The following is a 13,987-nucleotide window of genomic DNA, read 5'->3' on the forward strand; positions in this document are numbered from 1 at the left end:
AGTTCAGTGGGCGTGTGCAGGACAGGCGCGGCCCAATCAGACAGCAGCGCCAGTCCCATGTGACCGCACTGTGTCATACAGGCAGCGCCCACCACCGCACACATCCACAAACAATACCAACGCCGCGCATGTCCGAATGAAGGATCCTCCCACTCACAAGCGTCGCCATGGAGACGAATCTAACAAACGCGACACACAGTAGTGCTCCTTCAGTGCGCCGGTCCGGATACAGTTCATTGTCACCATAGTGACAAGTGTTTACAAGCGCAGTAATCCACATTACTCTCTTCAATGCGCAAGTCCGGTTGTAATTCATAAATGCACACATAGGATCCACACATCTCCAACCAGTATTGTTTGTCTTAATGCGCATGTCTGTAATGTCATCCTCTCAGTAGAGGTCAGCACGTAGATCACAGCTTCAGTTCTCCGAAAGGTCCTCTGTGCATGTCACATTGCGTCCATTATAACATAGCTTTTATTTCACATGCCCATATAAGCAGAGAGGGCCGTCAGAGATATCCTTTGCTCCCAAGATTGAAAAGTGATATGGGCATAACCTCAGATTCATTATACAGTGTTTCAAACGTTCAGCTTAATACGTGTTATAAAGCATACACTTATTCCTTGGGCCTTAATCCAACCCTGTAACGATATATAAAAATAAAGGACAAAAGAAGGGGGGAGGACTGTTCCGATCACACAACATGTACAAAAACACTGATTTTGACATACTAGATGAATATAAAAATTTCTTACATCTAACGGAAATGTATAAGCACATATCCAAATCACCTTGACATATACACTCACTGGCCACTTTATTAGGTACACCATGCTAGTAACGGGTTGGACCCCCTTTTGCCTTCAGAACTGCCTCAATTCTTCATGGCATAGATTCAACAAGGTGCTGGAAGCATTCCTCAGAGATTTTGGTCCATATTGACATGATGGCATCACACAGTTGCCGCAGATTTGTCGGCTGCACATCCCTGATGCGAATCTCCCGTTCCACCACATCCCAAAGATTTCATGTTGTTTACGCCAAATTCTGACCCTACCATCCGAATGTCGCAGCAGAAATCGAGACTCATCAGACCAAGCAACGTTTTTCCAATCTTCTACTGTCCAATTTCGATGAGCTTGTGCAAATTGTAGCCTCAGTTTCCTGTTCTTAGCTGAAAGGAGTGGTACCCGGTGTGGTCTTCTGCTGCTGTAGCCCATCTGCCTCAAAGTTCGACGCACTGTGCGTTCAGAGATGCTCTTAGGCCTACCTTGGTTGTAACGGGTGGCGATTTGAGTCACTGTTGCCTTTCTATCCGCTCGAACCAGTCTGCCCATTCTCCTCTGACCTCTGGCATCAACAAGGCATTTCCGCCCACAGAACTGCCGCTCACTGGATTTTTTTTCTTTTTCGGACCATTCTCTGTAAACCCTAGAGATGGTTGTGCGTGAAAATCCCAGTAGATCAGCAGTTTCTGAAATACTCAGACCAGCCCTTCTGGCACCAAGAACCATGCCACGTTCAAAGGCACTCAAATCACCTTTCTTCCCCATACTGATGCTCGGTTTGAACTGCAGGAGATTGTCTTGACCATGTCTACATGCCTAAATGCACTGAGTTGCCGCCATGTGATTGGCTGATTAGAAATTAAGTGTTAACAAGAAGTTGGACAGGTGTACCTAATAAAGTGGCCAGTGAGTGTATATCTGTGTGTCATTTTATACTAAAAAGACCACTACATTACAAAAGGTGAACATAAGGTAACAAAACAATATATCTATATGCATGACAACATTTGGATTACTTATCATACATGTCATTACTACTAAATCCTCCCCAACCAGGAGATATAAAAATATCAAAAACTCCCATACAGTATAGCAAATTGGGGGTAAACGAAATATACGATCAAAAGGGGGTATTATATCAAATTACATTTATTATAGACAAATAAAAACATGGTTAAAAACAATACACCAATGAGGAACCACAATCAGTCCACATGGACGCTATAGAAGACAACTCTGTTGGTACTCTATATTCATGCCTCTTGGGAAGAGCGTATCAAGCTCAAATATCCATTGGAGTTCCTTTTTCTTCAAAATAGAGATCCGGTCTTCACCACGTCTAAGTACAGGAACATCATCTATGACCCTATATCTGAGTTGATTAACTGAGTGTCTCATTTCATGGAAATGTCTGGGTACCGGAAGTTCAATATGTTTAGTTCTGATAGTACTTTTATGTTTGCTGATCCTGGCCCTAATCTCCATTGTGGTCTCCCCAACATAGTAGAGACCACACGGACAACTAAGGATATAGACCACAAAGCTGCTTTTACACGTATAACGTCTCCGTATCTCATACTCTCTACCCGTATGGGGATGATGAAACAACGCTCCCTTCACCATGTTATTGCAGCATGCGCAATTGAGACACGGAAAATTTCCCAAACTTGGGCGGCTCAAGGTAGTCTGTAGGTCTTTTTTAGAACTCCCAATATCAGATAGCACCAGCTTATCCTTAAGATTTTTATTCCTCTTATAAGAGAACAGAGGGGGCAATTGGAATTCATGAACATTGGTATGTCCTCTGCTAAGCAGTGGCCAATGTCTCCGTATAACATCAGATATCCGGTTGCTAAGGCCATTATATGCCGTAACAAACGGGATTCTCTTATTAGTCATAGCTGCTGTCTTAGGTTTTAAGAGCTCACGCCGCTCTTTAGAGAGGGCTCTAGTTTTAAATTTCTCCAAATCAGTTCTGGGATACCCTCTAGCGAGAAATTTTTGACACATTTCATTTAGTCTCTCATCCACTCGAGTATCACTGGAGACAATCCTCCTCACTCGGAGCATTTGGCTCCATGGCAGGGACTCTACCATATGGCGCAGATGCTCACTAGAAAAGTGCAGCAGATTATTTCTGTCTGTATGTTTAACAAACAGATCAGTGTAGAGAAGACCATCAGATTTATATACGCAAGTGTCCAAAAATTGCATTCCAGACTGTGAGCACTCCATAGTGAACCCCAAACCAGAATGCACACTATTCAGATACAGAAAAAATTGTTTTTTTCTGATTTTTTGATCGTATATTTCGTTTACCCCCAATTTGCTATACTGTATGGGAGTTTTTGATATTTTTATATCTCCTGGTTGGGGAGGATAGTAGTAATGACATGTATGATAAGTAATCCAAATGTTGTCATGCATCTAGATATATTGTTTTGTTACCTTATGTTCACCTTTTGTAATGTAGTGGTCTTTTTAGTATAAAATGACACACAGATATATATGTCAAGGTGATTTGGATATGTGCTTATACATTTCCGTTAGATGTAAGACATTTTTATATTCATCTAGTATGTCAAAATCGGTGTTTTTGTACATGTTGTGTGATCGGAACAGTCCTCCCCTCTTCTTTTGTCCTTTATTTTTATATATCGTTACAGGGTTGGATTAAGGCCCAAGGAATAAGTGTATGCTTTATAACACGTATTAAGCTGAACGTTTGAAACACTGTATAATGAATCTGAGGTTATGCCCATATCACTTTTCAATCTTGGGAGCAAAGGATATCTCTGACGGCCCTCTCTGCTTATATGGGCATGTGAAATAAAAGCTATGTTATAATGGACGCAATGTGACATGCACAGAGGACCTTTCGGAGAACTGAAGCTGTGATCTACGTGCTGACCTCTACTGAGAGGATGACATTACAGACATGCGCATTAAGACAAACAATACTGGTTGGAGATGTGTGGATCCTATGTGTGCATTTATGAATTACAACCGGACTTGCGCATTGAAGAGAGTAATGTGGATTACTGCGCTTGTAAACACTTGTCACTATGGTGACAATGAACTGTATCCGGACCGGCGCACTGAAGGAGCACTACTGTGTGTCGCGTTTGTTAGATTCGTCTCCATGGCGACGCTTGTGAGTGGGAGGATCCTTCATTCGGACATGCGCGGCGTTGGTATTGTTTGTGGATGTGTGCGGTGGTGGGCGCTTCCTGTATGACACAGTGCGGTCACATGGGACTGGCACTGCTGTCTGATTGGGCCGCGCCTGTCCTGCACACGCCCACTGAACTATGGCAACGGCCGAAGCCTGATCCTGATAGGATGACATGCTTTGTTTACTTCTGGGTAACTGGGACTTTCTGTACTGTATTTAGGGGTTGATATATTATCAGGGGAGCAATCGAGGGGTGTTGTTTTACTTGGGGGTAGGTGCTATATGGATTATGTGATGTATAGTTATGTTTTTGTTTATTTCTGTGAAGTTTGTTATATTGGCGCTTTTTTCTATCTGATCATGACATTCCCATTGGTTACTTGTTAACTATGGGGGTGGTCTTAATGATATATAATGGTGGTTAAAATGTGACTGTACTGTGCTTGATAAAGGTCTTCGGACCAAAACGTTGCCACAGGAGGCAGAATAAAGTGTGTTATTGCCTAACACTCCCTGGTGTGGCGCTGTCCTCTGCTTTGATTCTTATGCTAGAGGAGTGTCAATACTTGTACATACAAGCGTACCGTTCGAGGAAGTAGAGGTGGTAATAGACAGTGATGGACAATATGTATTCCTTGTGTCGGGGTCGTAACGACAAATACCCTTCCTTCACCAGTCATTCCAAATTAAACTATAAGCATGTGGTACCGGGTAAGAATGAGTCAGACAGGTAGCTGGTTCAATCTTAGTGCATGCTCGTGGATCCACACACATGTGTGTAACCGTCACAGCAACTGAACTTTATTTTAAAATACACAATACTAAAAGGGAATGCAATAGGCGGGAATTCAGCAGCATACGTCCAGTGCTCAATCTCCTCCTGATTCGCTGGACGTCATCTGGTGGATTCCTCCTCTTCTTTACTTCTCTAAGTTTCGATTTCCAAAGTAATGAATCTTAACCCTTCGGTCACTAAACTGAAACGAAACTGAACACTGGCGGCCATCTTTAAATACAATTACATTTGCATTAGCAAGGAATTAGGAAAAACTTATTGTTTCACAGTATAAGAGTATAAAAGTACAAAAGTATATAAGAAAGTATATTTTCACCTTGACAATCCCCCCTAAACACTAAGTTTTTCCCTTAAAGAAAGATCCTTCGAGACTGTCCATGTGATGAGAAAAGGGGAGGTGGATTTCTTCATCCAGACACCTCAGAAACTCTCCCCTAGCGAGAGGCCTCCAGGCAGCTGAACCCTTCACTAACCTCACATGGAGTTCTCCCACTGTCCCTAAACTAAATCTCTTAACATCATCTGAGAATGGGGGGTTTTGTCTACTCTCTTGAGGGAGACATACTTATGGATCTCCCTTGGATCAGTACCATCGTACTCTGGTGGGTCTACTTCTTGATTGAGGAAGGTGCCAGTCGGAGTTGCTTTGGCAATAACCTTTTTATACAAGGGAATAACACAACAGAGAATTATCGATCCAATTACAAGGAGGGCAATCAGTACTAAACAAGCTTGTTGAAGGAATCCCTCGATCCCACCTAACCAACTGGAGAAGAAAGATGTGTCTACTCCAGCATACATGACACGTCGTCTTATTGTCCTAATTCGTTCAACTTCTTTAGAAACCTTCAGATCTTTCGGATCTACATTTCGCCATTCAGGTCTGGCTATCTATATTTCGTATCGTAAGTCTTTGGTCATACCGTCAATGAATGTATTTACCAATACTCTAACATCAAGTGGGTTTATGGGACTGTACCTCATGTCTTCCCATCTCAGCTGTAGCCGTCTTAATTTACGCCCTGGCACATCACCTGTTTTTGTGCTCACTAACTACCTAGGCCTGCCTAGGTGCACTTATACGTCCATCATATTGTCTTTATCTGAAAAATGGGAAAGGTTGGTTCTCAGGGTCAGCCAATTGTTTTTGCGTAGCTAGCTAGTCAGAGGGCCTCCAGGGATAATACTCCTGTATCTGTCTTACCCTACCTGATGTGGTTGGTTCTCTGGTGGTGGGGGGCGACATGACATGCTGGTCTACAGCTCCTTCCCAAAAGGATTACTGTCAGCCTACTCCCAAAAGTTAATGTCTCCACTATCCACCAACCACAATCCTGTGTCAGCTTCTTATGTCACTACATGTGATCTTGTCTGGACAGGATTCAGTGTAATTCTCTTAGGTCGGGTTGCCGCACGGGTCATACAAGTGTTAGGGCCCAAATCCTCAACTATACCCTGAAAGGCATCACAGCTATAATTGACAAACCTTTGTTCACTGTAATATATATATATAATTGATCCATTCAACATTTTTATTAATCTGCACATGTGGGATAATAGAAGCAATGCCGGCATAAATCTGGTTCTGGGCTTTAAACTGGTCAGGCACCCCCCTTGGCACTCCAATGGTATCAATATATACTAGTGGATCTTCTTCATAACTCATGTGGAGCTGATCAAAACTTCTCCTCTTTCTGGTAGGTTCATCAGGTATCTTTGGTGTACATATATTGTGTATGTTTAATTAGCAAATCAGTATCTAGAGAACTGTTCCCTTTGCAGAAACCTGTCTTGAAGATCCCTACTGGTGTACCTGTGGTGTCTTGGGAATTATAGCAGGTGTAATTGTCAGCTAGAAGAGAAAAGAAATGGAAATTCCCAGCACGTCCATCCAGTATGAATAAAATAGCCAAAATTTATTAGAACATTTTAAAAAACAATTTTAAAAAAAGAGAGAAAACCCTCTTTGCCTGACGCGTTTCTGGCGCACTACAGCGCCCTTAGTCAAAGCTCCAACCCTTTTCCTTCCCCCTCCCTCCTGTTTGTGAATTGTAATTGTCAGCTAATACGGTTACTTCTCCTGGGACCTTTAGTTTAGGTTCCTTATGAATTAGTGGGACGCAATCTGGGCAATCAGTGGACTTCAGACCTCTCAACAGATTCATGACACAGGCAGTGGTGTTGTCATCAGGAAAAAGCAATGCATGTGTGTATAGATGTGTATTCGCAGCAGCACAAGCAATACATCCTACAGAGATATTCTGGACTCTTACATTGTATCTCACCCATTCTAACCATAGGTTTTTTTTCCTTAGGGCTGTTTGTGTTTCTATGGAGAAAACCTCTTGCCAACTGAGACCTGGAATGGGGATCACTTCATTAACTACATTTTGCAAACGCTCACCTGGGCTTGTTTTAGGTGTACTGGTAACAGGGGCTTTGGTTGGTCTGAAGCTAATATCCTGGAGCTGTATATGGCCTAAATTCCCATGGTATCCACTACTAAATACATAATTATAATGCCTTCCCAGTACATACGTCTGTAGGTCAGCAGATTGGGGCTTTCAAAATTTAGGAGGAGGGGGTGACAACTTTTACCCCATTTACAGCCCCTAAGTGATTGCAGAAGGGCTGTTAGATGCATTCTCTCACAAAGACTCCTACCCGTCCCATCCTTGGGAACATGGCTTCGCTAGGTTTATATCCCCAATCATCTCCCGTATTCCAGGCAGCATCTGTCTAATAATAAGTTATTGTTGTCATTTCTGGTAACACATATATAAAACTGGATGACCCCCCTCTACCACCCGTCCAGTCTCGAGGCACTTGACTACATCACAGAAATAAAATCGCCAGATATTTACCGGGGCTGTCAGGTTTACCCAGAGAATAGTGGGACCAGAATTCTTATTTTTGCAATAGGGGCCGAAAAGGTAGGGGCGAGGATAGCCCTCAATTCCAGGATCAAAAACAACAGCAACATTTCCCTTCAGTCACTACTGTGACTAAACACTGGTTCTGTCTTCTCTACAGTGTGAGGCGTGGATCCAGGTGCTCTTTCCTTCAAGTTTTACTGCAGTGGGGGTGACAAGGATCACCGTGTGAGGTCCTTCAAATCTCGGCTGGAGACAATCTCTGCGCACAAACTTTTTCACATACACCAGGTCTCCTGGCACAAAGGGATGGTGTCCAGGAACCTTGTCTGGGTCTGGAAAAGAACTGAAGACCGTTAAATGCACTTTGGCAAAGTGTCCATGTGAGGCCTGCACATAGCTAGTCAAGTCCTGGTACTTGAGCTGCAACTGTTATGGAAAGAAACATTCAAAATTGGGGCTCCTGCCAAACAGAATCTCATACGGTGACAGTCCTGTCTTCCTGTTTGGGGTATATCTTACTGAAAACAAAGCTAGAGGAAGGCATTCTGTCCATGGTTTACCAGTCTCTGTCATTGCCTTCTGGATTTTAAGCTTAAGAGTTCCATTTAGTCTCTCCACTCTTCCACTGCTCTGCGGATGGAGTATGCAATGCTTGACTTACCCCCAGTGCTGCCATTACCTCTGACATGATCTCTCCAGTAAAATGGGAACCCTGATCGCTTTCAATGACTTCAGGAACTCCATACCTGCATATGATCTCAGCCATCAGTTTCTTCACCGTTGTCTTAGCCGTAGCCTTGGCAACTGGGTAGGCTTCTGGCCAACCTGAAAATAAATCAATGCAGACCAACACATACTCATACGTCCCTACCCTAGGCAACTGAATATAATCAATCTGCAGTCTCTGGAATGGGTAAAGGGGCCGGGGAGTGTGTTTGGATGGGGTTTTCACTGTCCTACTCTGATTATGTGTGGCACATATCATGCAGCTCTGTACCTGCCTTTCTGCGCAGGTGGAAAACCCGGGGGCAATCCATTGTTTCTGTAGGGTGTCACACATGGCTGTCTTCGAGTGGTGCACATTTCCGTGCAGAACCTGTGCCATCATTGGGTACAGTACCTGTGGTAGGCAGACCTTTTCACCCCTCCCCCATAGTCCAGTGACGGTATCAGAGCAAGCCCCTATCTTTTGCCACCTATTTTTCTCCTCCTTACTTGCCTGTTCTTGTAACCGGGCTAAGATGTCTTTCAACACAAGTGGAGATGGTGGGGTGTCTAGGTGATGTACTTGAGAGGCTACAGGAGTGTTTGCTGCTTTCTTGGCAGCCTGGTCTGCCAGTGCGTTACCCTTTGTCCGTCCATCAGTGCCTTTGGTATGTGCCTTTACCTTTATGATGCCTGCTTGGGTGGGAAGCTGTAGTGCATTCATAAGTTGCTGGACTGCCTCAGCATGTTTAAAGGGGTGGCCATTTGCTGTCAGGAAAGCCCTGGCTCTCCAGATAGGCCCATAATCGTGTGCAATGCCAAAAGCATACCTGGAATCAGTGTAGATATTTACAGTCTTACCTTCTGCTAGTTTGCTCTGCTTCTTGTGCAGACATATGAGCTGGCATTGACTCTGCCTTGATTACCTCATGTTCTGAGACCACAGCATATCTGGTACAGTAGCGTCCTTGGTCATCTTGGTGACGGGATCCATCTACAAAAAGCTCAAAATCAGCATTAGAACAGGCACACTAGAGACCAGCCGTTTCCTGAGACATCAATTCTAGACAATCATGTGGTTTGGAAACCTAATCTTGTTCCTCTGGATCCATTCTAGAAAGAAAAAGAGTGTCCTTTTTCATGTCACCTACTCCTCCCCCCTTTGGATCCATAGGAACTAGGAGAAGAGTAGCGGGGTTTAGAACAGTGCACCTTTTCAAAATCACATTAGTAGACATGAGAATAGCACACTGAAGTCGCAGCTGTCCAGCCATGGACATGTGGCTAGATTATACTTGGTTAAAGATACTATATACATCATGTGGGGTGTGGACCATCTGTGGGTGATCCAAAACAATCTCTGAAGATTTGTGTAGCAACAACTGGACAGACAACACAGCCCAAACACATAAGGGACTTCCTCTTGCCACCGTATCTAAGCGGCCGCTGTAATAAGCAACAGGTCTCTGTTTGTCTCCATGAAGCTGAGTCAGCACACCTGTAGCATGTCCTGCATAGGTGAGCTCTGTCTGCAAGGCAGTCTGCAATACTGTACGGCAGTGCTCGGGTGTCTTGTAATCATATATATAGGGCCTGCGGTGTGTAACACTATATCACAGGGCAAATTCCCTCTTTGGGTGGACATAGCGTCTCCTGGATGCAAGGGGCCATAAACGGCAAGGTAGGCCTGACACTCTTGGGCTATGACTGGGCTTCCCTTGTTGGCTATCTGCTGGGCCAAACCACCTCTATGTGACAGGGTAGAGTTGACTGGGTTCACTATAGCTCCTACCTGGTGGGTAATCATGTCCCCATACCCCACTGAGAAAAGGACCTGGGATTCCTGAGGTGTGATGTAGTAACGTGAATGACAGGGAACCAAACTTCAGATTCCTGGAAAATCTGGCCTTGTAAGTGTGAAGGTTTCACGGGAAGAGGAGATGTAGGGGCCTTTCCGGGCTGGGGGGTTCTGCCATCTACTCCAATTAAAACAAGCTCTTGGTCTGAGAATTGACATGGGGCTGGGGAGGGAGATTCCCAGACAGGGTTAAAAGGGATATTTTAGTATGAGACTGGATTTGTGTAAGGTGGGGAGGGCTGGAGCTGATAAGGAACGCTGCTGTCCTTGCAGCTGTGAAAGGGGGGCTGTATTTGGAGTGGGGAATTGCTGTCAGCGTTTAGCAAGGGAAAGGTGGGGGCTACGACCCTGAATCTACTTGCTCCACAATTGTAACAGACCTCTCTACACTGAGAATTAGTAACTCCGCATACATCACAAATCCACCCGACAGGATCATAAGGTGGAGGCGCACTAAGTTTTGGCAACCCAGTATATATTGGTGCTTTGGGATTGTAAGGAGCACAGAGCTTACAGTTGGGAGAAGAGGCTTAATTTCCTGGGGAGGGACCATATTATCTAACAGGGAGCCCCCCTGTTGATCTTCAATTTGCTAAATATATGCAGGTAAATCTTTTACCAATCTTTCAATTACTTACAAGTTTTCCTCTAAGACTAAGCACAGGTCTATTTCACTTTCAATTTCATACAGTACTTATTGCTTTAAACACAAATCTCTCAGCGTGTACTAGACCAAGGACAGAGAAAACTTTGGAATGCAATACATGGTTCCCCGTTCCTCTAGCCCGCAGCACCGAGGGGAAAAATTGCAAGCAGGTCGCGCAGGGATTCACTCACCCCCTCCCATCTAGTAACACGGAGATAAGAAAAAAATCACTGCATTCCTCAGCGCAAGAGGGAGAATACAAAAACCCAGCTGTTTGCCCCCCTCTCTCTCCGGCACGTAGCACAGATAAGGAGAAAACAGGAGAACTGACAAAGAAATCTCGCAGCATCCGCTCCCCCCCTCCCCTACACAGCACTGATAAGGGCTCAGTATCTTCCACAAAGTAACAAATTACAGCAGTTTTCAGACTTAATTTCTACAAAACTTTCCTATGATCCTCCGTGGTCTGGGCGGAGCCCCAAGGACGGCCCGTACGCACACATACGGCAGGTTTTCACCCAGGTTGGATTCTGCACAACACAAACAGGACACACCTACGCTTCTGGAGAGCTCTTTCCGCCACCATTACAGGGCAATGGCTGGGACTGCATTTTCATCATCAGTGGCACGGCGGCCATTTTACAATCTGTAAGATCACAGTTCACAGGCATTTTATAACCAAACACGGGCTCTACATTGTCTGATCCTTCCTCTCCATCAACCTATTTTCATCCTTTGTTCTTTTAAGCCTCGCGCAACTCGCAGATAAGCTTCTTGACTGTCTCTTGCCCTCCCGTGACCATTGTCTTGACTTCCACAGCATCCTCATCTAACTTGTGGGGCACGGACTTCCTTTGCTTTAAGATACGCAGCTTGGCTCCCAGGATACTATGGCCTCCTGCAGTAGGCCACTGGCAGCGATCTTCAACACTGATATTCTAAAAACACGGAGCCTCTCGCTCAACGTTTCCGTCCCTAACCTGAACAACAGTGATTAACAGACTATCCTGCCACGATATCCCAAACCGTTGGGAGGCGGTCTCCTAGTGAGAGCCCTCCACAAAAATTCTGGTGGTCCCGTACGGAGCGTCTTAATTACCTGTTTCTGGTGGTCCCGTTCCAGGACGTCTTAATTACCTATTTCTGGTGGCTCCGTACAGGGCGTCTTAATTACCTGTTTGTACTCAAAATTCTGCTGGTCCCCCACTCGGGACGTCTTAATTACCTGTTAGTACAATATCACAGAGGCTGCGTCTCCTATCCCTTTCTCTAAGCTGCCCCACAATCTACAACTGGCTCAATTTATCACTCCACTTCACTACTAGACAATAGTCACGGGTAGGGTGGTTGAACGGAGTACAATGACCGGTGGAGGAGGTGTGGTGTACAGAGGACGCACAGAATGCGACGTCTCTCAGTTGCTGGTTCAGAGCGTGGCACAGGATCGCGTTCGATCTCACCACTCGACCGGTCACCTCCCGGACCCAAGGAGACCACAGACAAACCAATAACGGCTGAGACACTAGCAAGTGTGACACATACAGTGTATATGATCGCCACTTACCGTGTGCGGAGGGTGATCAGTCCTCGAGGTCAGCCACTACGGGTATCATCCACAGACATCCAGGCATGGGTCCAGGGGGTCTCGGATCGCTGGCCACGCCCCCCGTTGGGCTGCCAATTGTCGGGGTCGTAACGACAAATACCCTTCCTTCACCAGTCATTCCAAATTAAACTATAAGCATGTGGTACCGGGTAAGAATGAGTCAGACAGGTAGCTGGTTCAATCTTAGTGCATGCTCGTGGATCCACACACATGTGTGTAACCGTCACAGCAACTGAACTTTATTTTAAAATACACAATACTAAAAGGGAATGCAATAGGCGGGGTTTCAGTAGCATACGTCCAGTGCTCAATCTCCTCCTGATTCGCTGGACGTCTTCTGGTGGATTCCTCCTCTTCTTTACTTCTCTAAGTTTCGATTTCCAAAGTAATGAATCTTAACCCTTCGGTCACTAAACTGAAACGAAACTGAACACTGGCGGCCATCTTTAAATACAATTACATTTGCATTAGCAAGGAATTAGGAAAAACTTATTGTTTCACAGTATAAGAGTATAAAAGTACAAAAGTATATAAGAAAGTATATTTTCACCTTGACACTTGTGTGTAAAATATATGCTAAGCTGGTATGTGTTGTGTCGGTGTATATTCCTCCACCGTACTCAGGGAAAAAACTACAGGAAATCCTAAATCTATCTGGCAGGTGGGGAGGAGTTCCATTACTCATAATGGGGGACATGAACAATATTATTGATGATCACTAGGATAGGGGGCAGCATGCTATGTTGAGGAAGGAGGGGAATTTAACAGCGTTTGGTAGCTATTTGAAAGAGGTGGCATGGAGGGACTTGTGGAGAGTTCGTAATAACGATATATACTGTTTCTCCTGTTATTCGGCGACATATGGCTCTCTATCCCGTATTGATTTGGCCCTGGGTAACGAAGGAATTGATAGGATGGTACAGGAGGTAGACTATATGCCTAGAATACTGTCGGATCATAGTCCATTGGTAGTAACACTGCAAATTGAAGGTCCTGGGGAGGCGGTTAAATTGGGGTGGAAAATTAACCCCTTCTGGTTAAAAATTCTTGATATGGGAAAGATCGGTGAAGAGATAGGAGAATTTTTTAAATTTAATGATGGTAGTGCAGCGAAGCATGTGGTATGGGACACCATGAAAGCTTATTTGAGGGGAATATTGTCTAAAGAAATTACTAGGCATAAAACAAAAACAAGGGAGTCGGACAAAATCATATTGGAGGAATTGAAGGCGGCGGAGGCTGCATTGAGTAATGTGCGCACTCGGGACACCATGAACCGTATGAAGGTAGCCCAGGAGGAGGTTAACAAACTACATTTACGCAAAGCATAGAGGGCGAGAGCTTTCCAAAGAGAGGCCTTTTATGGGGAAGGGGAGAAAGTAGGCCACCTGCTGTCGGTGATAACATCTGCTCAGAGGGACTCGACACATGTACACGCTTTGGAATTAGAAAATGGTAATATTGTGACACAAGGGGCCCAAATTTTGGAAGGGTTTAAGGGATTTTATAGTAAATTATATACATCGCACACGG

This window comes from Ranitomeya variabilis, chromosome 4 (genome assembly GCF_051348905.1).
Source record: "Ranitomeya variabilis isolate aRanVar5 chromosome 4, aRanVar5.hap1, whole genome shotgun sequence".
Classification (NCBI taxonomy): domain Eukaryota; kingdom Metazoa; phylum Chordata; class Amphibia; order Anura; family Dendrobatidae; genus Ranitomeya; species Ranitomeya variabilis.